Raw genomic sequence first — 24,487 nt, 5'->3', positions numbered from 1 at the left:
CATCATCAGGGCTGGAAGTAAGGCAAGCAGTAGAAGAGGGCTTACAGTTTATGGTATGAGGTTCAGGTGGCAAATCTGCCCTCTCTTTCAAAAGCCATTCATGCTCCCCAGACTCTCAGATACCTTGTGCTTCATCACCATATATCAAAGATCCTCATTCCTTTATCAAAGCGGGTATCTTTTGTTCATGCCAGCTCCTCACACCACTGTGCTGTCCCTGGATGGAGTATATGGGCAGGTAAACATGCAGAATATGTGTATGTAGAGATACATGCATGCAGCTACTTCTACATGGGCTAAGAAAGCCCGGCCGTAGTGCTGTATCCTCTTGTGCTTGCTTTGAACTGTAAATTTTGGTGACCACAGACTGACATTAACTGACAATCCAGAAAATTATCCAGCAAAAGAATATGTATTTATCCTATGCTGTAAGGGTTTTCTGTAGCACCTACTACAGGTCACAAGATGTGAGCAGGTAGAGTCCATGGCCCTTTCATTTGTCTGAGTAGGATGGTTTTTGTGTTCTTTGTACCTTAAAGCCCAGTGGCTTTCTTTTCTCATAACTACAGTTACAGCACTTTCAGTCTGAAGGGCTTTTCCTTAGTGAACCTTTGTCTTGTGCTCACACCATTGTATCTCTTCATTTTCATTATTAGCAGATGGAGCATGAGTCCCAGTTCTTTCATTCCGTCCTTCCTGCCAATAGATCTCTGGTGCCTAGGCATATTTTGTGGATACTTAATCTTGCGCTACTTTTCTTCCAGAGATTTTGATTAATTTTATCCATGTACATAAAATTATTTTCTGAGTGACACTTCCCATTAAAAAAATCATGTTGAAAGTTAGGTTTACTGACCTGATTCCAATGAAAACATTTCATGCTCCTTTTTTTTCAAATTTGAACTTCATTATTATTTTTCTGTAATCCACTTTTAATTGTAAGTACCCGTTTCTGCTAGTTCACGCAGCACCAAATGACACAAGGTTGCTCTGGAGTGCTCCAGTGAGTGTCTTCTGGGGAATATTGAAATTCCATGGAAACAACATGAGAACCATTATCTGAAACAGCCTCTTCAGGCAAACCATATGGGGTGAAATATTCTGCACTGCTTCGATAATCCGAGCACAGATATGTTCACTGGTAACTCTGCAGTGAGCATCTGTCATTTGCTTTGTCTGTGCAGTATTAATGAGCCATTTCAATAGACAGCAGGTTTCGACTATATTTGCTGCATATTCATGTTGCTTCCTTCAAGTTGTTTCAAAACTCTTTCCACTAGATTAACTAGAAAGTTTCAGTTATTGAGTCAAGTGCTAGGGTACTGAAGATATGGACCATCCTGTCCTTTCCAGTCTTGGCTGAAGAGTCAGGCTAGCGTTTGGAAGAGAGATGGTGTACTAGGCACGCTGCCTTTGCCGAGCCTTGCTTTAGCGGGGAGGCTGAGTTGCTGCTTCCAGCACTGTGTGCTGGGGCTAATTCTTTCTATGCATGTAAAACCTCCTTACTGTTTTCTGGTTCATCTGTCTTTTAGGGGTTGTGGTTGTTAGCAAGCAACGGAGCCTTAAGACACCTTTTGCAGGTGGGCACACATTATATGGTGGAGGAGTGAGGATATGCAAATCCCAGAACAGGGGGCACAGTGGGAAGAGCTGTATGTTTTGACTAGGCTGATTTGTGCTGTGCCTGTAAGCATCTCTCTGTGATGCTGTTGTGGTATGGTCAGGGGAGCTGAAACACTCCAGACGTTGGTCTCGGTACCTACAAAGCCTCCCCATGCATGAGTACGGCATTTTCCACGGGGCATAAAAATTAAGAAAAATTCAGAAAAATTCATACACAAGTTCTGAAAACCATAATGCACACAGAAGCCTCTTGTGGGGGGAGAGGGTGGTGCGCACTGAAAGCTGAAGGGCTCTGGTTACTACTGAAAGCCACACAGAATGCTTCAGGGGGCACCAGAAGTCACTTGAAATTCAAGAAATACTCAAATTACTCCCTTTTTTTTTCTTTGTGAGTGTTCAGAAACACACTCCTTCCTTAATTTTAGTGCCTGGTCCTGATAGCTACATGGAGCTTAACCTGGACAGCAGTCTAAAAAAAATTGTAAATACATCTGTAAGGTTACTTACAGGTCTTTCTACAGAAAGGCACACCACAAATCTTGAACTAACCACTTCCCAAGCAAGGGAACTTGCATATTTAAAGAGAACCACAAGGATAATTAGAAGAGACTGGAGGTTGTCAGCACCAAACTAGATTGGCTAAGGTGCTTGTAGATGTGGAGGGGTGGGGAAAGAGAGGTTTTTCATTTCAGCTCTTTTTTTATGCTACATCCATTTTACCAAAAAAAGAGTAGAAAGTGAGCACATGTTTTATCCAGCAGGAAGGGTCCGGCAGTGCTGTGGTTGAGGGGAGGTGAAGGACAGCAGCCAAGGGCTGGAAGCAGCAGCCACATCCTCGAGCTGAGTTTGTTGCTATGATTGTGCCAGGGCTGTGGAGGAAGAGCCGGGCTGGCTGAGTGCTGCTGTGCCTCTGGAACTGGTGGAAGAGCTGGAGGTGAGGGGTGGTTTTCCTTCTCTTTTGCGAGCAATCTTCTGAAGGGAAAGAGCACAGACTAACAAATAGCACAGATGTCTGTAAGTCTGTCCTGGACCCTTTCAAGTCCTTGTATTTCTTTTTATAGAAGGAAGTTTTATTGTATTGCCTTTTCTTCTTTGTAAAAAAACCTGAACTGGTAACATTGCAGCATCTCATCTCTGAGGCCTTGCTGGCTGGCTCCTTTTCTCACACCAATTGATGCCCTACTTTGAGTTCCCTCTGCCCTTCCGGAGTGCGTACATCAGGCCATGCTGGTCCTTTTCCTTCTGTATCTGGGAACAGCACTAATGTAAGTATCTCCCCTTGGACCTGGAGCAGGTTCTCTGTTCTCAGGGGCAGATGTCCCTCTGCTTTGGCACAGGCTCTTTGCCAGGGCTGCTGGGATGGAGAGCAGCCACAAGGGCTTTTGCATCCTGGTCTGTGGTGTGAGGCACACTCCCTGGCTGAGGCTTTTTGGTCCCCTCACCTTTTTCTCCAGGACTTGCATCCAGGTGCTGTGGAGTGCCTGGTCTCTGCAGCATGCTTCAAACGTGGTAGTGCAGAGTGTGGGGGCTGTAGTGCCAGGGTTTCAGAGGTGCTGCAAGGAGGTTGCTGGTGTGTTACTCTTCCCAGCTTGACTTAGGAGATGGGGAGTTTCATTCCTCTGTGTGATTGCTTGGTCCTCTATTGGAGTCTGTGGGTGTTTTTGGGTTGCAGGGGTATGTGGCAGAGGGGAGGGTAGATGAGACCAGGAGTGCTTGTACCAGGAGTGTCAGTGTCTTCTCCAAAAAGAGCCATTGGTCTGGTTCCTGGGATGGGAATGGAGCTACCACGGGCAGCATTGCACTGGAGTGGGAGAGCTGGTTGCTGGGGCTGAGCTCTGCAGCACTCTACAGCTCTGCCTGTCCCCTGCACTGGTGTGCAAAGACCCCACAGAGGGTGGCTGAAAGGGGCCATCTGTGGGCGTGAGGGTCCTGATAGGTGAGGGGGGATCCCTGTGTGAGGGCTGAGATGTGCTGCTGCTTTTGGCCCCCGCACAAGTGCCCCCTCCTGCCCTGAGTGTGGCTTCTGGAGGAAGAGGAGAGGTAAAGTGTGTACCTGCTCCTGTCATGGTGTGGGGATGATTTGTGGTCCCTCTGTATATCCCCCATTGGTCTGTGGGGCAGGGGGCATGGTGGGCAGGCAGCTTTGCACAAGGCACAAGAGAGGTACCAGCAGATGGGACATGGTGCATGCTGCTCCCCGTCAGGCAGGGCATTTTGGGAAGCTGCTTGGATTTTGGGCTGTTCCTCAGCAGTGAGCCAGTTCCCAAACAGCATTTGTTAGGTTGGAGTTTGCAGGGCAGAAGACTGCTCTGGGACCTGGGGAGTTGGAGAGACCTGTGTTGGTCTCATTTAATCACAAAGAGCTTTTCTTTCGGCAGAGATGATGCTGTTCTGCTGCAGTGAAGCATCAGAAATCCCTGGCTGTCAGCACAGCCCTGTCAGTACGGGGAACAGGGGAGGATGTGGGCACAGGAGATGTTGGATGAATGCCCCAAAGTGGTAAGTGATCAAAGCTAGATCCCAAGGAGGCTTTGGGGGCCTGTGTACCCTATTCCTCGTGGGTCAGTTGTGCCCAGAAGATGGGGGCAAGGGGGACCTGGAGGGCATCCCTTGCTGCTAGCCAGAGGTGTGGCGATCCCAGGCACTTCTGCAAGGTCCCGCATGACTGAGGAGGTGGGCTGTTTTCAGGTCTCTGCAGTGAAAGTGCAGATTGCTGCACTCAGAGGCAGGAGCTGGACTGTGATCTCCCCATGGGAAAGCCTGATGTGGGCCAAACAAGTAGGAACACAGTTAAATCGGAGCTGGAGACTTTGTTTCTCAGTCACTGAGAGGAGCACCCAGGAGGCCTGGTGCCTCACAGGGGTGTGAGGGCTGCAGGAGCGCTGCCCTCCGGGCGATCAGCTGCTCAGCTGAGGCTGTTTGGAGTGGGTGGTAGCTGGCTTCTGGACTGAGATTGTCTTTGTGGTGCTGGGGTTGCCTGTGGGCGTGTCTTGTAGGGCTGGCTGGGACTAAAGGTAGCAGCTGGCTTGGCCTTGCCTTGTAAGATGCTCTTCGTTGTAGATAAAAGCCTTTTCTGATCATTCTAGTTCTTGTGGCTGGCAAGTATTTTATGAATGGCAAAGGCTGTCATTGTGGGTCAGCCCTTTGGGAAGTCTTCTCATCTGTCTACCCTAGGAGCGGGTTGGCAAACCATCTTCCTTTTCTAAATGTGCTGGCAGGAACAAGCACCTCTGTGCTTGAACTACAACCCGCTCAAGGTGGCAGTTGTGTTCCTGTGGCTGTCCTGTGCTTTTGGTTGAGCTTTGGGAGAGATTTTGCCTTGCCCAGCTGTGGCTGAAGCTCTAGCACCTGCTGTGCGTGGAGAAGTGAAGCCCTGTGCGTGGCTGGGAGCTGCTGGAGCAAGAGAGCACAAATCCAACGTGCATATCTGCACACCTGCCCCTGCTTGGGTGAAAACAGGGGTTTGAGTCCTACTATTTATAGAGGAAAAACATCTAGAGTTTCTGTTCCTGCTGTTTCTCTGTTTTCCTAGATGCTTATTGCTAAAAATAACTGCTATTTCACCTCTTGCCCACACTCCACCAGCTGCTTGGGGCCACCATTTTATGCTTCAGATTAAGCTGCAAAGAGCAAGTGACCTTTTTTCCCAGAGAGCCTGAAAGAGCAGGAATCGGATTTTGCCTTCACTTACCCCTTAAGGAGCTGCCAGAGGAGGAAAGGGCTGTATTTGCCAGTTCCCTGCAGCCCTTGCCGGGGAGCCGCACCACAGTGTGAAGGAAGTGCTGAGCAGGAATCAGGCATGCTGGCATCATGCTGGGTTAGTTTCCTCTTGGAAATGAAAAGTGGAGCAAGCCACAACTGAGACAAGGTGACTTTCAGTTTATTCAATGCATTATTTACTTAGTGCATGGTAACAGATCTCTGGAGCAGACTTTGCCCTGCTCCTCATCCTCAACTTACCCCACAGCTCCTACATCAGAGAAAGCTTGTTGCTGGGCTGGTGGAGCTAAAAGGGGGCAGCCAACAGCCATGGCTGTGTTGCTTCAGCAGCTCCTATTTCTTAGTAGGATGTAAGTGCCAGAAGGGGCTGTTTCTCTGCCTTCACAGATGCTCCCTTCAGCCCAGCTTGCTCTTTACTCCGTTTCAGCAAACACAGCTCTGGCTGGTGAAGTCCTTGTTCCAGCATGTTTCGTAAATATTGCCGTTAAATGGAGGGTAGAAAGCGTTTAATTCAGGGGGAGGATAGTTGGACACCTGGAAAGACAAGTGCACCCCAAACTTAACTAGAAGTTGAACAGTGATCACTGCAGAGACTGAGCTGTGCGAGGGCAGAAAACCCAAGCGGCTTTTTTGTGCCCACATTGTTCACACAAGCTGGGGAGCAAAGTCTGGCAACATTGACCACACAGTTGGGCCTTGCCCACCTCTGCACTTAAGTCTCATCTTGTTACTCTTTAAAAGAAGTCTCTAAAAAGACTTCCTTTATAAGGAAGCCTTTTAGAGAAGTCTCTAAAAGATGTCCTTTACTAGGATAATGAGATGAGGTATAAGTGCAGAGGTGGGAGGGGGCAGGCTGCACCAGAGAAGTTGCCTGAGAGGGGCAAGACCCATCCAGAGCGGCCAAGGCAGGGACTGACAGTGGCTGCAAGACCTCACTCTGCAGCTCAAATGAGTTGTTTGAAGATAAAAATGCTGCCCAGGGTTTCTTTCCCCCAATCCAGTCTCTGCAGTGATTGCTGTTCTTAAGAGCCCTGGCTGCTGGAGCAGAGTGCATGAACAGACCTGACCTGTGTCCCAAAAGGGAATCCCTGTGCAACTTTTGGGGTTGTTTGCAGTTAGTACAGAAACTGGCTAGTGCAGCATGGCTCATGGGCAGGACACTGCTCTGCTGAGGGAGCTGGCACCAGGACAGAACTGCCAAGGCTGTGTCCGTCTGGGGTGCTGCTACCAGCTAATGCAGCTGAGGTCAAAACATGTCTCTTCTTCCTACCCAATAAGTCTGTTCAGGCTGAATCACCACTTTGCTGTTGAGAAAAGCTCAAATATAAAACTGCATGAACTTACTTGTCTCTCCTACTACCTAGACATCCCAAAGAGGCAGCTGCTTCTTTACCTACCTCCTCAGGGACAGGCAGCCAGTACCTACTGGGAATGCCAGCCAGGCAGGATCACAGAAGCTTCTTCCCCAGGTAGGGGCACTGGAGAGGGGGCTGCTCATCCTGTCTCTGGAGAGAAGGTGGGGCTGTGTGCATGTCAAGGCTGTCTGGATGTATTTCTGCTATCTCTTGCCCAGTGCAAGTATGTGCTACAAAGGAAACAAAAGTGCTTCATTCCCCTCATACTGCCTCTCTTCCTTGGGCACCCAGCCCTTACTCCAGACTGCTCTCGGGACTGAAGCAGGGAGTTTGCTGGGAAAATGAGATGTGAGGGGCACCAGCTTCTTCCCAGCAACCTTTCCCTGCTAATAACTTCAGGGAAACCAAAACAGTAAGAATAACCTGGCTTTGGCTGCTAAAAACCAGGTAAAGCAAAGAAGTGAAAAGCTATGGTGGAGATCTGGGAGATCCTTCCCCTCCTCCTTTGCTCTTGCACACAAACAATGGCTGCCTTGGGTTCCAGTCCTGCAAGGAACCTGCCCTGGCTGGGGAAGGCAGCCCCAGAAAGCAGCATAAGGAAGTTTTATTTATTTTTCCTTTGCTTACCACTTTCTCTGACCTCCAGTGCTGGCTCTGCAGTGAAAGCAGGATCTGTACCAGGCAGGATGTAGGCTCCAGGAGGTCACAGCAGAAAGGGCCATGTCCACAGGAGATGCCTGGACCCACTGGCCACACAGCCCTGACAACTGAGATGAGTTTTAACACAACTTTAAATGGTGTGATTCACATTGCTGATGCAACCTTCTCTTGCTGCAGAACAAAACCCTTTGCACCGGAGCAGCCTCATGTGCCATCCCTGGGGTGAGTCCTGGTTCCCCTCCCCTCCCCTGGAGCAGGTCCAGTTCTCATCCTGCCCTTTTCAGACCAGCTCGTTGTTGAATAGCTTAAAAAGAGGTGTCCTTGTGTCCTGTCCCCACGCAGGTGGTTGTGAGACCGTGGGTCCTGCCTTTGCCTCACTGCTGTGTGGTGGGACCGATACTCCTTGGGGCCCACAGTGTACCCAGAAGGTTCCTGAGGGCACCAAAGCACACAGATTTTCAGGGGCAGTGGGCACCAGAAAACAGATTGAAAGCTCTGGGGCACCCTAAAAGGCACCCCAAGGGTCTTGAGGGCACTGGAAAAGAAACAGAGGGGCTCCAGGAGTACCCCAAACCACCCTGAGGGGCACTGTTGGAGGACAAGGACAGAGCAGCACTGGTTTCCCTCTCGCCTCTCCAGCTAGCTAGGGAATCACAAAAGCAAGCCAAGAGGTCGAGGGAAACAGCATGGGGGCAGAGGGATTCAGACCACTGAAAAGTCGATGGAGGAATTCAAGGGGCCACAGCGGCACCGGAAACAATATACAGGGGTATGGGAAGGCACCATAAAAGAACAGGAGCCTCTAGGGACACTGGAGGGGGCATCAAGACCAAATTAATTGCATATGTAAGAGACCTGGTTCTTTTTTTTGTTTGTTTTTTTTTAGCAGAAGGAGTCCTATATCTGTCCTTTCACCTCCATTCCTGGCATCCAGGTTTTTCAGATGCATTTCACGGTGCGTAAGCATCCCGGGAGAATTTCCTTATTGTTCATGCTACGGAAGAGAAACGCTCCCATTTCCACTTGGATCTTACAATGCCTTGTCAGTGACAAAACATTCCCAAATCCTCTCATTTATCAAATGGCCAATCCTGTTAACAGCTTAAGAAACATAATTACCTGCAATCTCTTCTGCTATTCATTTTATGCCTACACTTCCCTCTCTCTGGCAGCTTACCAGCAGGCAAGTCAAGAGCTGAAGCACGGCTGCAGCCACAGAGTGCTTCAGCAATGCAATTTCCTCTAATCACTTACATGATGATTGCAGGAGTTTTGCCTCCCTGTTTGTAGCAGCATGAAGCAGGTGAGTGAGGAAGGCACATGGCCAAAAGCATTGGCTAGCTCAGCACCAGTTGTGTGTAGGTTTCCAAGCATGGCCACATTTTAAGTGCTGTTCTACCCAAATGGTGGGAACATTGTTGATTAACATCTGCTTTTAGGGCACCAGAAATCATAGCCAGACTTACTTTCCTGGGAGATACATTTGTGCAGGTGGGCTCTGAGAGAAGCAGCAAGAGGTGCTGGTGCAGCCTTGGGTGCTGGAAATGGCTGTGAAAGCTTCATCAGCAAGAAGGCAGGGCCTGAAACATCCATGAGCTGGTGGAGGACTGGGGAAATCAGGATCAGCTGGAGACGGTGTGAGCTCCTGATTATTGCATTGCTAAAAGAGGCTGATTTTATTTTATTTCACAGTGCATCTACAACCTGTGAGAGTCTTCACAATGGCTCATTTGGATCAAATCTCAGGGAGGATTTAAAGAGCAATGTTTGCAGGCTGGAGATACGCTGGCTTCCTAAATACTGGTTACACATGGGACAGCTTGATCTGAAGAGAAACCCCTCGGAACACCATGGCTTCCCCTAGAGCTAGGGAACTAGAATATTCCCAGGTCTGTCTTACCCGTGCTGGCTGCTGAGGAAGTTGCCTTTTGTGCCTTAAAATCTTGTACTAGCTTGACATTATCATTGTGCATTTAACTGGTTGAGACATGCTTCTGTCTGCACTCTCCATTTAGACCTGCCTTCAGTTTGGAAGGATTTTTCTTATGCCTACTCTACTCTTCTCTTCAATTGTACCAGCTCTTTTGGATCCTTAGTGTTCTGGACAAATGATACACATTTCTTCTGACACTTCCATGTGTTATTTTTAAACAGTTTTTTGTGCTGCTTGCCAACATTTTATCCTTACAGTTCTTTGAATTTTGTATGAAAAACCCCTATGAACAAACTGTATACAAATCAGAAGATCTTTTTTTAAAGTCAGACATCATCTTAAGGGATTTGGGGTTTTGTGATCCTGCTAAGATACTGAATTCAAGTACATTTTGGTCACTATTACAGAATAGCCCTTTCTTAATAGCAGTTTGAACCTCAAATGCTGAATTTGGCCAGAACTGCCTAAAGAACTGCTTTTCCCATTGGAAATACTTTCAGTTCTCAAAATTCAGTTACTAAATTTTGGTATGGCCCAAATGCCACCCAGGCCCAGGTGCCAAAGAGCTTGGGTGGCTCTGGGCCTCCTGCCTGGAGTCACGTGCTGCTTAGGAACAGCAAGGAGTCAGGTAAGAAACTATCAGAGTCCTGAGGAGGGACTGCAGCAAGCTGGCTTCTTGTGTTTAACAGGATATAATATATATGTAGGGAAATTAAGAACTGCAAATGAATAAATTGTACCTAAAGAAAGTGAAAACTGCCCCAATTTAAAAAAAAAAAAAGTAGGACAGCTGTGCTTTTATACAAGAACTTGTTCTTTCTTTTATGACGTTTATTTCAAGTCATGCAAACCCTTCAGAGCAGCTCTAATGCCCAGTGGAGTTCTCCAACCTAAATGACTTGTCGTCAGTGTAAGAAACAAAGATAATATAATTTGAATGCTGGATGCAACAACGTAAGCCGCTCTAGAGGCTGATTCTCCTTGCTCCAAGTGGGAATGATGGCTCCGAACACAGTCACCGGAATAGACTGGGAAGCAGACATCTCATTTGTGAAGAAATGGCCAAAATCTCAGCTTCCCCCCCTCTCATTTGTTTCTTCCTGGAAAGAAAAAAACAAAACAGTTGCATAAAGGCACTGCTATTTCAAAGCAAATTTTAAAACATTTCTGATTTGCAAGTGGCATTTCAGCATTTTCATGAGAATAAAATGCTACTATGGTGCTGTGTTTAAATATTTCATTCCAGCTCCCTGAACAAACTTAAAATCTTATTATAAGTCGTTTTGACATAAAAGTGTGCTTCTCTGTGGTGCCCGTAGCTTAGACATCTCCAGCTTCAAGCGCAGCTGCAGGAGCCCTCCCTGCTCAGGGCTGATCAAAGAAAAACCACGCTGCCACCCCGGAGCCACTGCTTGTCCCCAGCACCCAGCCCAGGAGAATAAACACATCCTGAACGTCCCGAGTGCTTCTTCCCTAGGGGTGATGCAGTCTACGCAAAATACACGTTGCTGTTGTAACCCTGCTGTGAAAAGGTTGAGTGAGTTTAGCAAACAAAAATAACTTGCCTTCAAATTGTGCTGAAACAAAACATCAGCCAGCACTGGCTGCTCAATTAAACAGTTTGTCATGCAGCCTTTGGAGAGGAAAATGCCTAAAAAAAGGATTTCAGGGTACATACATATTGTGTGGAAAGAATGTTTCACGAGGATTTTTTCAAACCTCCCTGCAATTCCCATGCACTGCCATTCCTTGCCATGCAACATGTGTGTTGCCCTCACGTTTGGAGGACGGCTTATGGCTGCGTGTGACTGTGCTGTGACAACTGCCAGGATGTACGTGGGGCCACAGGGGGTGTATGTGTACATTTAGTTATTTGGGCAGGTAGTCCCGATGTGGGAGCAAGGAGCCATTTTTTCCCTCCTAGAGGCTTGAGCACATCTCTTTTGGGAGATGCTGGCTCTCCTCTTCCTCAGCGTGGGCATTTAATCCCCCCGATACCCATGGTCACCCTGCTGGTGGGAGGGGTCCTGCTTTACCTGTCAGCGCTGGCTTTCTGCTGTGAGCACTCCACTGTTGCATCCCACTGTTGCAACTGAAATGGTGATGTTGGCCATGCACTGGGGCTCCCAGCTCCTCGTGTTTATTGCCTTGCTCCTCGTGGTTATGTGCAATGCTGGTTTTGTTGGGGCTGAGATCTCAATGCCACAATGGTGGCAGCTCTCCCAGGGTCTCTAAGGACCTGTTTTGGGATTCCTAGCATCCTGACTCCATTGCCTGACCTCAGAAGCCCATGCCTGTGGTTGGTGAGATGCTTAGGTATTTCTTCTGGTGTCTCTCCCTTGATAACACCCTGGTCTGTGGGGCGGGTATAAGGCTCAGCCTGCAGAAGCCGAAGTCATGGCGGTGGGTGTCTCGGGGCAGGACACATGCTGGGACACGTTGTAGAGGAGGATGGGGTTACTTGCTGTCTCACATACGGCTCCACCCCGCCACCCGCCAGCCTTACAGAGCCTGTATGAGCATTGTGTGTTTTGCATCTCCACCATTCTTGCTGAGTAGCTTTGATGGTTCTTGATGCGTGAGTGAGGCCCCATCCAGCGCACGGGGAGGGTACAAGCAAGTGGAAATCGGGGCTTATGTTTGCCACTGATAAATGTATTAGTCTTCGTAGCAGAATTTAAACTACAACCCCTTTTCAGGCACCTCAGCACTCCGTTATTTTGCAGGCCTTGTAAGAGAATGTGATTTTGCCTTTTAACTGGAGTGTATCTTATGCTAAGCAGTGAGATTAAGCGTAGGGATCCAAAAGAAGTTGCTGAATGGCAGAATTGCCTTTATAAATAACATTAATAATTTATCCGATGCAGGGTTTTTTTGGGTAAATGAAATACCTGCCTCTGTATAAAGCCCACTGAATAGGAACACATCTCCGCTTTTACGAGGCTTGGATTAAAGAAGGGAAACGCTAAGGGGCTTATCTTCGCTTCAATTTGCAGCCCTTCCGGCTAATGGCAAACTCATTTAAGAAGCTCCTGTGTTTGTGCCAGCTCTGCCTTTATTCTCGGTGCTGGAGCTCGGCTGCATTCCTCACCACAGCGCGGGAGAGAGCAGGGAGGAAGCAGTTTGTTTTCTTGACCTCGGATTACCAGACAAAAGCTAGCAAGAATAATTTTCCTTGGAGTCCTCCCTATTGTGGGTTGCTCAAAGCGGCTGCACAGCGGCTGTGGGGAAGCTGGCGGTTTGGGGACCCCGCGTGTGAAAGAGGATGGGGCTGGTGGCTGAACGGGGATGCGTTGAAAGAGCATCTGTCATCTTTCTTTTGGGACGCCTGCATCCTCCTGCATGGACAGTTGTGAAATGGCAAAATTCATCCTCCGCAAAGCCCACGAGCTGTCACTTCTCAGCTCTTCTTTTATGCTGGTAAAAATCAATTGCTTCAAAGTTCACTGAAGGTGAAGGCAACATTTGCTTTCCATTCAGAGCTAAGCGGGCCATCTTCGAGAGCAAATGCTCTCAAAAGGGAGAATAGCAAAAATCAGCAGAAAAATTCTCTGAATAATTTGGACTAGGAAAGGAAAAAGCAATTTGCTCCCAGTCATTCCACAGACAAAAGTATGAATAAAAAAATCATGAGCTATTTATCCTGCCTGGACTGTTTGCATGAGTTTTATGCTATTCCAGTTTTGCTTCACCAACCCCCAAAGACCTTATCACTGGATCCTCAAAGGCACTTAAAGCAAGCATGCTTTTTTTCTCCCTTTTTTTTTTTTTCCATGCTGGATCAGCAGGGACCAAAGGCAGAGGAAACAATAGGGGTCCTAAATCTGAACCATGCTGATGCTGGCATGTGCATTGACCTGGATCAGAGACCCAGACTCTGGCCAGCCAACTCTACCAACATAGAAATTTTATCCAAAATAGTATGACAAGCTTGGGTGCTTTGCATTCAGATAGTGAGGCTGTGGCAAAGGCACGGCGGGTATTTGCAATCTGCTTTAGAAAAACCTGATACATGTTGTTAGCTATTCTGTTGTAAAAGCAGTTTACGTTACCCACATCTGTTGCTTTAGGTGGCCCAGCCAGACGGCTGGTGCTGCTCGAAGTGCCAAAGACCACGGTGCTGCAATGAGGAGAGGAAAGAGAAAGGTGGATGAAGACCTCGTAAGCTTTATTAAAACCCACCAAAAACGTCAGGAGATTTGGGGATTACGCTGTGTAATTACATTACCTTAAGAAACAAAGTTTACTGAAAATTTCCTGTTTTGTGTTGCCAGCACTTTTCAGCCATTAGTAACACATAACTTCTCATTGTCTTTTCCCGAGGCACAGATGGGCTAATTTTCAGCTACCTGATAATTACACATTGTTTGAAACTGTATCAAAAGCTTCTGTTCCTGCATTCTTCCAGTAGCTGTTCTTACAGTTCACAAAGTCCTTTCGTTGGGGCTTGCAAAGGTCCCCATCCATCGGTCCGTCTGTCCATCTAGAGGGCCAGGTGCGGAGCGGCAAAACCTCCACCTTCACCCGCAGGCATCGCAGGCTGCTTGTACGGATTTGCACCATTCCCAACCCGGGTGGGTTGCCTGAAGCTCCATCAAAAGCATCGTCTCGGCTCAATGCCAGGATCTGAGGTTAATATGGGATAATGCTGCATCAAACTGTTTCTACGTGTGTGGGTGCTGATGTCACAGGGAAATTAAGGATGAACCAAAACGAGGTACTGGAAATCAGTATAATAAAGGTTGAGTCTCAGTTTTCCTTGGGCCAGGAGCTGTCCTTGGGCAAAGCTGCGGGCTGCCAGATTGGAGAAAGGCACCCATCAGCCGTATGGAGAGGAAGGTTGACAGCCCCTCCTCTGGAGCCACAGTAGATGCTGGAGAAGCCTCCTTGTCCCTCGATCCCTCCTCCTCGGGAGTGGTTATGCTGCCAGTTGAGCTCTGACTGGTTTTAGAGGGTGGTTTCTCAGCTTGTTCGAGGCTGTCCAGGGGGGAAATGCAAAAGGCCTCACTCATGTGTTTTCTGCTTCCCCATCATCAAGTATGCCTGTTGCCTTATCAAAGAATGAAATTAAATTGAGTTGACGTGACTGGTTCTTGACAAACCCATGTTCTTTGATTTTATTCATCATTTTACATCTTACAAGTTGCTCATTTAAGACTTTCTTCCAGCCTCTTTCAGGGAATTGAGATTAAGATGATTATTCAGTTTGTTTTTTTTTTTTTGTTTTGGTTCTTTTTTTAAGTACCCTCTTTAAAGTGAGGTCCTTCTCTCATCTCCAGGGACCTCTGTGCCTTCATAAATTTTGAAGATAACCACTAAGCATTCAATGTTCTTGGGTGCATTTCATCAGGTCCTCACATTTTGAATACATTTGACATATCCAAATGGCTTTAAACTTCTTTCCTTATGCTGGCCTTCTCCACAGTTCCCTTCAGAGCCTGTTCTGTTAAGTTTCATTCACAATTAACCATTTTATAAAGACTGAAACAAGGGAGATGGGGCAAATTTCTGCTTTGAACGCTCAGTCTGTTTTCCTTCCCCAGACATGTACACCCCTACACATCTTGCTGTTCTCATTTTACATCTAATTTATTTGCAGACCCTTGCTGGTTGCCTCCGAAACCTTGTGTGCACAGACTTTGCTGCTCTCAGGCTGTGAACCTGTATTATGCCTCTGTTTTCCCCCCAGGCACATGCCCGTTTTGACTTCCCATACAATTTCTTTCCAGCTTCCAGACCCTGCTGCTGCCATAATGCCATCTAATTATGCTTATCTGCTTTCACAGGGGAGCAGTTTGCTGTTGTGCACCATCTTTGGTCTCTTCTGGGAACTGCCAGTTCTCATACGTTTCCTCGCCACGTATTTCCATCCAAGAGAGCTTCTCCACCGCTTCCCTGATCTCTGCCAGATGCTTGTTATTTTGTTACTTCTATTCTTCCGTCTTGCTGTGCTGGTGGGAAGAGACACTCAGGTAATACATAGCTTCTATTCCCAAATCTCTTGGGGTGCAAGTTAAGGACTAGCCTGATAAGGCTGCAAAACTGAAGGGGGGTGGTGGGAATCACTGAAAGCTCCTAAACCCCTCCTGGCAGTGGTCCCAGGTGGACCTGCCCGAGTGTTGCGGTGGAGGGGTTGTTGCTTGGGCAAAAAGATCCAAATTGGCCAGTTGGTCCATGTTGGGCAGTATGTGGGAGGGGGGCTCTGCAGCAGGACCCCCCAGACCCTGGCATCTCCCAGAGCCATTTCTGATGTCCTGTGTGCACATGGGGCTGGGATGAAAAAGCAGCTCTGCTCATGCCTCGGTTCTCCAGGCAACATTTGTATCCTCAGCTCAGGAGAGCCAAAGCATTGCCCACCTCTCTAGCCTGGTTGCCAGCGCTGGGCTGGAGGCTCGGTGCAGTGGCACCGGTCACCTGCCTGATGGTTACCAGGCTGGCCCGAGTATCTTCTCGTTTCTCCTGTGGCCATTTGGAGATGAGTGCTGCTGGGAAGGCGGCTCCTGCAAGGAGGAGTTTGAGGTGCCCTTGGGGGCATTTCACATTCAGATCCTCAACGTTTCTGAGTGCAGTTTTGTTTCGGGTTTTACAAATGCTCTTCTGCTTGCTTGCTTGCCTCAAGTAATGAGGCAGCGAGATAAAAGACAAGGCCACAGAAGGTTGTTAAAAAATTACTTGCAAATTAATGTGAGGACAAGGTGTATGAGTTAATATCGTATAAAGACCCTTGAAATCGGTATACATGTGTGCACCCTCCGAGCACTGACATTCGCAGGCAGAACTACACTGGTAAACCGAGCCCAAGGGGCTTGATTAACAGGAAATGTTCAGAATGCCAATTAGAGCAAAGTTTACCGAACAAATTGTTTGCACTTGTACCCTAGAACCATCATGAATTTTAATTCAGCATGGATTTATGTGGCTGAAACAATAATTAAAGATACATGAACGCCTCACGTTCACGGGACTCCCCCACAGCTGCGCTGTAGTTTTAGGTGGGGAAGGGAGCGAAGAGCCCCTTTGGGCAGGGTCTGCTCTCACTTGGGAGGTGCAGGAGGCTTTTCCCCATGGAGATAGAAGCAGGTTCCCAAGTACTGAGCTCACCGATTTGTCTTTGATTTCTTTTTTCTTTTTCTTTGCTTCTTCATTTATGTAATCTGAGCAAGAATGATCCATGGGATGTTTTCCTCAATAAATAATGGCTTGTCTTTTCCTGCCTGCCGCTTCTGGTGGCTCTGAAATGTTAAATCATCTCCTTGGATATCCCAAGGCTGGAGCCTGGCCCTGTGCTCTGCCTGCAGCCCTGGAGGGGACACAGGGATCCCCTCTTTCCTTATTCCTGCTCCTGCTCCTGCCAGTCCCAGGTTTGGCCATGGGGGAAGAGCCCTGTATGCCACCGTAACACCAGGAGCAGCTTTGCTGGAGGAGAAAGTGGTGCTACTGCACAGCATCAGGGAAAAGTCACAATTGAGCAGTGCGATGTATATGTATGCCTTCATTTGAATTCTTCTCTCCCTCTCCTTGTGCTGGTAAATAAGTTACACATATTTTTAGAAGAAGTTATTTTCTGTCACTGCACTTTTAAATATCAAGCTCCTGGAGAGAAGTCTTCAGATAGTTTAAGGTCAGTCAGGCTTCAAGGAAGAAGTAAGGAGGTAGGGAATAAAAGCGGCTGTTGGGCTGTGGTCCAGGCTAAACCCAGGCTGTGGTCTAAATGATGGGCCAGCACGAGCATCCCGCACAGATGCAGCAGCCAGGGGGCCAGGGGCATTGCTCTCCCTGTACTTCAGCAGTTTCCCTCCGTTATGGAATAGCTAAAAAGCTTTGACAAAAAAAGCCGGTGGCTGAAAATTATCTGGCCTGTTAGCTCAGGAATACTGATGAATAATGCATACATCCAAAGGTCAGTTTACAAATGATTAATTAACCTTAAGAGAGGTTATCTTCTTTGGTGACATCCGTTGTCCTAAATGGCTTAATCATGTCTGCACAGGATAATGTGTTTGAAACAATTCCTTGGGAAATCGAGGGATCATGGAGCAAGCGCTGGACCCCTGCGTGGCTCATGGTAGAGACGGGCCAGCAGCAGGCACGGGGACTGCAACAGGTCTCCAGGCTTTACTGTGCTGTGCGTGGTGTAAGGCAGGCTCAAACATCACTTACTGGAGCCCGGTGCCTGCTCACATGCATGCTGAGCTGTGTCTGGGAGGGTGCAGAAATTGCACCTTTGCTGGGGTAAACAGTTCGGGCACCTGCTTCCCCGCTTTGACGTAGGAGCACTGCTCTTGCCAGAGAGCTGCTCCGGGTGCCTCCCGCTGCGACTAATGGCAGCTGCACTCAGTGGGCAAACCGGCCGTTAGTCCAAGGGCTTTTTGCATTTGTTATCAGTGATTTGTTACGTGCATCTATTAATAAAGTGCTCCTAAAAAGCACTTCCACTGTCTGGAGTAATTTCTGGCTGATACCTGGATGCCTGCAGCGAGCAGCGTCTCTGCTAAAAGCTTGCTCATCTTCAGCAGGGACCTGCGCAGCTGCTGCTGTGGGGACCTGCCGTGGTCCCCAACTCCAGGGAGAGCTTAACCCTGTTTGCCCCCAGTTCAGGCTTCAAGAGAGCCCCCAGCACCAGGCAGGGTCACTTACGATGATCATATTTTAGTTCTAAAGTAAATGGGTTTGGTTTGTTTTGGAAGAGGCAGGTCTGGCTGGAGGCTGGCCCCCATCGATACCTCTCACGGGACAGATGTCAGTGCGTGGAAGCCTTGTCTACATCAGAAAGTTGCTGTTCCTCCAGCTCCTTCTTCCTTCTACACACCCCTTCCCCTCCCAGACCGTCTTCCTGTAGGAAGAACAATTTGCCCTACACTGGGTGCAGCTAAGTTGGTTTCTTACCTTTTTTTTTTAATCCATAAAGTCGCAAAAGCAGCATGCATTCACACCTGAGCACCCCATGCCCTGGAATGCCTGACATTTCTGAAGTGTTTCAGCTCAACTTCAGCGTTTCGGAGTGCAGAAGGATCACTCTCCATGGGGAAAGAGAGAATCTGGGGGAAAAAAATCAAAAATACACGTCCTAAGCAGCTGGTTTTCACTTTGTCTGGCACAGCCAAACCCCGGAAGGGCAGAGGGTGTCTGAAGTACAACTCTGGTGGGGTGTGAAGCCCTAAACTGGGTTCAGTGACCCATCCAAACACCTGCTGGCCTGGGTGCTGAGGGTCCCCATGCTCATGGGTGCAACTCAGAAATGATGGGGAGCCCTTGCAAATCTTGGCGTCATCGTCACTAAGCTGGTGAACCACCAAGTTTTTCCCACCTGTCCGCTCATCTCCCACATTCCTGGCTGCCACATCTGTGCAATATCACTCCTGACCTGCTGGGAACGGGAGCAGTGGGGCGATGGAGACCATCAGGGTGACGCCAGAGAAGCAGCACCTACCGTGACTGCTCTGCTTGGTGCTTCTACAGCTCAGGCATCTCCTGGGGCTACAGCTTTAATACATGTATTTATGCATTTTTATGGATTTTTTCAGAAGCATGAAAATGATTTACAACATTTCATATTACATTTTTTTAATCCTTTAAAATTAAAACAAATCTTTTTCCTGCTTTGCCCAAATTTAAGGCATCTCTTTTGTTTAGTTCTTGCAGAAAAAAATGGATGGAAGAAACTCCTAAAATCCCCAACCACTGGAAACAAAATTAGTATTTTTCCAAGTTAAGTACTGTAACAGAGCAAACATACATGTTTAATTTGAAAATGTTGATTCCAAATGGATTTTTCTTTAAAAAAAAACTTCCCCCAAGCAAGTCAATATTTGTAATCAAATTGAAATTTCCTCTGGGAATTATTTATTTTCATGAGGTCTAATTTTTGCAAGGGAAATTTTTTACACAGGAAGGTTCTAAGTTGCTTTAAACCAGCTTTAGGAATCTGGGCCATGGGAGGCGGCCAGAAGATCCCACTCCGGCTGCAGCTCACTTGCCTTTGATGAGGGTGATCTGATGAAAGAGTTGAAACTGACTCTTTGCTCTTTGAAGAAGGTAAAGAGTGAGCAGAAAGGAAGGGGAGGAATTGGAGAGGAGGTGGTATTCAACACCAGTTCCAGCCTGTTTCCCCCCCAATGTTTCTTGACAAGGCAGCAGATGGCACAGGCTCCAGCTCTGGCAACATGCTGACATGAAAGTGAGACCTCCGAGTTGGCTACTTTGGCTTCCCATCCAGCTGGGGGACACGTGGCGCTCTGGGGAGGTGGGTAGTTCCCCTACCCCTCTCTGACATCTGCTGAGGGATGAGATGAATTGTGCCATTGACCTTCATCTGCCTCGAAGAGGAACTGATGGTGGCAGGTCCATGCCCACCACAGCCCAGTGAATCCCACCTGCGCTGCCTGACTTGCCGTGGATTTTCTGGTGGAGCAGAAGCGTGCCTCAGGGTACTGCAGCCCCTCCACGGGTAACCCAGCGCGGCCCCCAGGAGGAACAGGCACCTCGTACTGCTGCTGTTAGTGCATCAGCAGAGCTCCAAACCAGTTCTCCAAACCTCAAGAGAAGAGGACACCAGGGTCTTCCAGCACCTAGAGGGAAGCCCTTCAAAGATGATGATTTTCTTGCAGAATTTCTGTCCATTTTAGAGCAACAGTTGGGGTTAATGATGTGTGTAATTTACATTATTATGCCTTTTATTTTTGTATTATGATAAATCACCTACCTTCATGTTTCTTTTTATTATGATGTGCTGGGAAGACAATATAGTGGTAGGAAAACAACATTATAGTGCTGCACTGTCAGTCTCAAACACAGAACCAGCACACCCATGCTACAAACACTCACAGATGCACAGCACCGTGTCAGATTATTAGCTCCAAGGCAACTGCCAACATGCAGTTTTATTAGAAATGAAAACAAGGTAATTCAAGATTTATTTTCTAAGAAAGTGCCAGGAGGCAGGAGCCAACCCCCAGCATCTCCCATAAAACACCCTGCACATGGTAACTTGCTCCTCCTCAGCCTCTGCCTGCGGACTGGGTTTTTTTGGGTGACCTCTTCAAAAGGAGGAGAATTTCCCTCCTTGTCCCCATACTGGGCCCTAAAGGGAGCAATGGAGATTGACCGAAGGGCTTCACTGCACCGGGGGGAGATACCGCACCCCGCGCTGCTGTGCGTCCGGGCATGGCTCCTAGGGGATCTGGGAACTCCTAATCACACATCCTTGATATTACATACCCTGAGATTACATATGACATACGCTAATTATTTTCCTACTCAAAGTACTCATTACCTTCAGAATATTGCTGCCTTAGCCCCTTTTCTAATGGATTGGGGTGAACTGATCACCAGATAAAACTCCTTATTAACAGCTATCTACCATGCCCCAAGGTTGTTGCTCTGCCCAAAACCAGTCCGTGCCTAGGCACTGATACAGGCACATGCTGTTGTCAGAGAACGGCCACACTGGAAACATTTAGGAACTGGGAGGAAAATTATCAGAATAATTAAAGTGATTAATTTAGAGTTGTTGAAGACCATTTTAAAAGATGCCCTAAACGTGTTCCAAAAAGCCATGCTGATTAAAAAGACAACGAAAAAAATGCACCTTGGTTAGATGAGAGGTGAAAGAAGCAATAAAACCAAATAAAATAACCTATATAATAAATGGGATAAGAGCAAGCTGACAGCACCGACCATCAGTCGGAAAGCCAGAGATGCAAACAGTGCCTGACAATAACCTGCGTGGTGAAAGCGGCCCTAATGGAGATGGAGAGGCGGTTTCCCAGCCTGGGTGTTGGCTGTCCCACAAAGAGGGAGCGTGGCAGGGCAGCTCCAGAGCAGTTTGTGTCACGGATCTGGAATGGAGGCTTGCTGTCATGTTCTGGACAATGCTGAACTGTTTCTGAAACATGCCTGCCTCCCCCCCCCCCCCCCCCAGATACATACTTTTAAAAACAATCTGAAAAGCAAAGCTTGGAAACCTGACTCTTCAGATAAAGATCCAGAAACACTTCTGTTCTCAGCTTCTGATCAATCTTTTTTTAGCTCTGCTGTCACTCTTAAGGACATAGAGGGAAGGTCTGGTAGGGCTTGTGTGTCCTCCAGAGGACTGACGTAGCTGGAGGACCCAGAACCTGATGCATTCAGCTTGCTCAGGTTGGACTTACTGCCCACAGACCATTGGTTTGGAACAAGCCTGGCATTTCCCGGGGTAGGAAACACGCCATGCACGTGCAGGACTGTAGTGGGTGCTGGAAGGCATCCGCACACCGATGCTGAAAACTCCTAACCCCAATCCCTCCTCCAGGCACCCGGCAGCTTTGGCGCCACACGGGCACAGATCAGCCCAGTGTGGCAGCAGTGGTGGGACAGATTGCTGCCCAGGGGTCTGCTCACAGAGAGGTTTTCCTGCTTGGTTCAAATCGTTCTGCTCCATCTGAGGCTTGGATCGATGTTTGCCAGCCTGGAAAGCAGAGATGCTAGAAAAGACCTGATGTCAGACCTCAGAGGTGGGGGCTCGCGCAGCTCTGTTGGCCAGCCTTGGGACCGAGTGGTGGGAAGCGTCCCCCTGCCATACACCCAAGCACCTGGGAAGCCTTTGGCTGCCGCTGGCATTGGCACACAAACCGAGAAGACATTTACTTCCAGGAGCAGACGCAAACATAGGGAACTGCCAATTGGCCAAAATCAAATAAAACATGACCTCTGATGAACTGGAGCCTTAATACTTTCAAACAACCCTGCACTCAATATTGGCAATGTAATAGTTTACCTTTGAGACATGAGGGCTGAAGGAGAAAGGAAACCTGAAGCTCCCGGAGATGTTTCATTACCATCATTTCTATTATTGATAACAAGGCAGCAAACCCCCACGAGGTCCCTCAGCTGGGCTCTAGGCAGCCTGCCTGTACCTTTTCCCCAAGGGAAAAGCACAGGCCCTGGGAGCTGAGTTTTATTAGAGCACCCGAACCTCTCGGAGTACAGAAAATTCAGAATAGAAATGCTCTCCCCTGGCAGGAAGGTCCTTTCTTTCAGATTTGTTCTCAAACCTGCAACCCCCCAGCCACTCCCCGGGTAACCACTCGCCCACGCAGCCTCGCCAGCCCCCAGGGAAAGCCCCTTTCTTGCCTTTAAGTAGGGCAGACACCCCCAGGGAACAAACCCTATGTTAGAAATAACAGGAACTCTTTAGGGGGTGTGTGTGTGTAAATCATCTGAGTTTGATTATAACCATAAAGAAAGAAATGGAAGTTTATCAGCAATACACACCGCCTCCCAGCCAAGCAAATACCCCAGACCACGGTCCTGTCCAGAAGCAGCATAAATATCTCAGCAACTTAAGGCTTTGGTGCCTGGATCACTCCAAGCTCTTTGGAACCAGTTTGAAGCACAGGCAAATCCATTAAAAAAATGATTTATTTTATTTCTCTATAGCAGTTTTTAACTTTAGTCCCTTTTCTCTTAAACTTTGGCTACAGTAAGTTCACCCTTTGCCTTTCTTTTTTTCCCAGCAAGGTGTTTCATACATTTTCAAGACATATCCCTCTTGTTACCCTCAAATCACCAGGGTGGACGATCCAGCTCCTGGTATGGGTCTATAAACCCCTTTCTGCCTCTACCCCAGGACAAACCAGGGTGCTGCCAGCAGTTACCCCGTGCCACAAGGTTTATCCAGAGCCATTGTAGAGGCTGCAGTTCCTCATCCCACTTCCACAACCTATGATCTCCTTCACTCGGGTACTTCAAAACCCAGCATGGTCACACGAACGGGAAGCACGGCTAGAGGCAGTTTGGGCTTCTCATTTCCCAAAAATTTGAAGACAGGGGGACCAACAGCCTATGACAGTCACCCCTGCCATACCCCTTACAAACCTTTCAGTAACTCACTTTTCAAGGCATTTAGGCGTTTGTAACTTGCCGCTCAAGAGGAATGGGGACACTGTATAGGCTGGGCACAGCAGTAGCGTACAGGGAGCCGTATGCTCTGCCAGGAGAAAAGGAGATGAAGATTAGCAGAGGGACTGACCCCAGGCAGACGCATCTGGGGCCATGGCCGAAGCTGCCACAGACATGGGTCCTGCTCCCACAGCTGCAAACCACAGCTCAGCACAGCCCTTCTTATCCCCAGCAATGCCCTTACTGCTGTGAGTGGAAGGAGATGAAATTCATGCACAGCCCATTCTTTGTGCATAGGGTACCTCAGGTTTTATCCCAGCTATAGGGGAGGATCACGCCTCTCCTTGTCTCATGAAAAAACCCTACTTTGCACCCTTGTAGCAGCAGCAGCACCACTGCTGCACCAGCACTGGTATGCAAGGTATCCACCCCCAGGCATCCCCAAACAGCCACCATATCCCAAAACATATAGCCAGGACGGGTGAAAATGAATGTCCCTGCTGTGATTTGACCCTCTGACTGCAATAAAACCATCTGATGACCAAGAATCCTTTTCTGCATGGTATGTCAGTCAGTAAAGTAGCCAGACAGGCAGGGCCAGGGGGTGGTTTGGGATGTGGCACCAAGGTGGTCGGGGAAGTCCTTCAACCCCTTCGCTGCTTCTCTGGCAGCACATGTCCGTGGCTGCAGGTCTGGACTGTGAACCGCATCCCTGGCACAGCTGGAGTTAATGTTGACTTTTGAAAGCAGGAAGAAGGATTGTGTTCATATATATGTACATATAAAAATACGTATTTTTAAATCCAGGAAATTCTCGTCACCCCCCTGGGTTTCAGCTCCCAGCTGCTACTGCAGCCGGGTTGGGTGTGTTGCAGGATGCAGTGCAGGGAGAGGGGCTGGGAACGCAGCAGCACTGGGGCTCACAGCCAAGAGAAACTCTCTGCAGCAGCGCCCTGTGTGCCGACTGATTCACAGGGACGGGTTTTCACAACCTCAGGCTCCCTGAGCCTGCATCCAGCCCACAAGCCACCCCGAGCACAGCAGGGATGACACCCGTGTGCCCACAGCTGGTCCCTCACAGCCAGCCCTGCCGCTGACAGCCACGCTGGTGCCCAGCCCGGGCACCTCACTGGGGAAGCCCTTGCATGCATCCAGTGCCACGGAGCCACGGCAAGACCTGCCCTGGTGTGGCTGCTTGGCCATACAGCCAAGGGCTGCTGTCACAAAGGGACTCTATAAACCCACCAGCCAGAGGTGCCCTCTCCCCCGGGCACAGGGGACTAGGCAGGTCCTTGCTTGCTTTTCCTGTGCTGGTTTT

General features: G+C 48.4%; 2 long non-coding RNA genes across 9 annotated transcripts in view; one reads left to right on the top strand and one right to left on the bottom strand.

Moving 5' to 3' along the window:
- LOC308068176 overlaps positions 1–17,720 on the top strand; it is a 45,054-nt gene extending 27,334 nt beyond the window's left edge. For 5 of the 8 annotated variants that reach the window (XR_013929881.1, XR_013929882.1, XR_013929883.1 and 2 more), the window contains 4 exons: positions 2,385–2,557; positions 2,748–2,888; positions 4,002–13,922; positions 15,078–17,720. This is a non-coding gene — a long non-coding RNA (uncharacterized lncRNA). Of the gene's footprint in view, positions 1–2,381; positions 2,558–2,747; positions 2,889–4,001; positions 13,923–15,077 lie in introns of all 8 variants that reach the window. The other 3 variants (XR_013929887.1, XR_013929885.1, XR_013929884.1) reach the window with 3 other exon arrangements.
- LOC308068177 lies at positions 5,084–23,788 on the bottom strand. Its single transcript, XR_013929889.1, has 3 exons — positions 19,269–23,788; positions 5,201–18,329; positions 5,084–5,165 (listed from the first exon to the last, which is right to left on the bottom strand). It is a non-coding gene; the product is annotated as an uncharacterized lncRNA (long non-coding RNA).
- Positions 23,789–24,487: the final 699 nt, after the last annotated feature.

Source organism: Falco punctatus (assembly GCF_963210335.1).
Source record: "Falco punctatus genome assembly, chromosome: 8".
Classification (NCBI taxonomy): domain Eukaryota; kingdom Metazoa; phylum Chordata; class Aves; order Falconiformes; family Falconidae; genus Falco; species Falco punctatus.
The sequence above is the reverse complement of the archived record's forward strand: the minus strand, read 5'-3'. Positions and strand labels throughout refer to the sequence as shown.